Raw genomic sequence first — 1,893 nt, 5'->3', positions numbered from 1 at the left:
TCGTTGAAAATTTGTTTCTTTTTTGGTTGACAATTTTTTCAAACTTAAAATGTAACTATTATTCTAGTTAAATATTCCATAATTTTACTTCAATTTTATTTCCTTGGTTGAGCATTGATTTTATGACTAAAAATTTAATAATTTAATTTTTGGTTGAAAAATGATTTTTTTAGTTAAAAATACGTCTTTTTGGGTTGAACATTGATTTTTTATACTTAAAACTTAATTATTTCAGGTTTGGTTGACAGTTTATCTTTTTTAATACAAATTTATTTATTTTTTTTTAATTCAACTATTTCATTTAAAGATTCATTATTTTAGTTGAAAAATCATCTTTTTTGTTTAAAATTATATTTTAAACTATTTGAATAATATTTTAGCTTTATTGTAAAATGAAATTATTTTGAAAGAAAATTTCGTTAATTATTAAATTATATTTTATTATTCCAGTTTAATAATCATAATTTTAGTTGAAAATTCATTAGTTAGGTAGATGTTAAATAAATGCAACTACGATTTTCTGTTGAAAATTCTTTTCTTTTTTAGTTCATAATTCAACAATTCGGTTGAATGTTTTTCTTCTTTTATTGAAAATTTAAGTAGTTCGTTACAAAATGATGTATTTTGTTGAAAATTTGTATTTATTGGTATAAAATTCACATCCTTGTTTGAAAATTCAATTATTTCAATTAAATATAAATAATTTTAGTAAAAAATTCATTTATGTTGAAAATTTTTGCTCGGTCGTATTAAGCGATGTTCAAAATTAACGTCATGAATTAAAATAAATGTTTTTTTTTGCTGCAAAATATGAATAATGTACTTTTAGTTGATTGAGAAAATTGTAAAACTCGACCGGGAAATGACCCGGAATAGGAAATCATCCGCCGCATCGCCACCCTGATTTATTTAAAATCCTACAATTTGGAAAGCTGTCTATTAATAACTATAAATAATATATAAATAATAAATTTACGATGTTTTAATTTTATGCTATTAAATATTTAAAAATTTCATATTAAAGTTCTTTATAGTCGGTTTGAATTTAATCATTTTAAATGCAAATACAAATCAATTTCGAATTGCAAAATTTTAAATTGTACAATTTAAAAAATTGGAATCATATTATTACAGGAATGTTGTTTTGTAATTTTTAAATAATTTTTAATATAACATCTTAAAATAGAATAATTTCGATAATTTTAAATGGCTGCAATTTTAGTGATGTGAATCTTCATGTTCAACACCAAATTTTTTATTTCTCACTTTTATAGGATTTAATTACGCAATTAAAATTGGAATCGTTGCATTTTTGTATATATAATTAGCAATTTAAAAATGAGTAACTTTTAACCGAATTAAATTTACTTCAAATTATTGAACATTTAAAGTGTGAATATAAAAAATTTTTAATGTCACAATTTTTTTAGTTTTAAATTAAGTTCACATTCCTTTAGCTTTAACGTTCCTGAGTATTAATTTTGTCATTTCTGACGTTTCCCATTCAAAATTGCCATTTATTTAGAAAGTTTTTTAGCATTCAATTTTTATTTTTTTTAAATTGTCTAATCAGCTTTAATGTTAAAGTACAACTTTGTTATGTAATAACAATGAAAAATTATAGAATTTCAAAAGCTTTGACTTTGCAAGATTTTATTTGGTCTTCAATTTCAAATTATCATCTCTTGGAATTCAAAATTATTTAGATTCAAAACTTTCCAATTTTTTATTATTTAATTTTGAACGCTTTTAATTATAAATAATACAATTTTAATTCCTTTGAATTTGAAATTATTCAATTCCATCATTCTTCAATTCAAAATAAAATTTTGTAATATTTAGCGATTCGACTTAAAAATTATACAATTCAAATAATTTTTCTAATTAAATTGT

This window comes from Belonocnema kinseyi, chromosome 1 (assembly GCF_010883055.1).
Source record: "Belonocnema kinseyi isolate 2016_QV_RU_SX_M_011 chromosome 1, B_treatae_v1, whole genome shotgun sequence".
NCBI classification, from domain to species: domain Eukaryota; kingdom Metazoa; phylum Arthropoda; class Insecta; order Hymenoptera; family Cynipidae; genus Belonocnema; species Belonocnema kinseyi.
The sequence above is the reverse complement of the archived record's forward strand: the minus strand, read 5'-3'. Positions refer to the sequence as shown.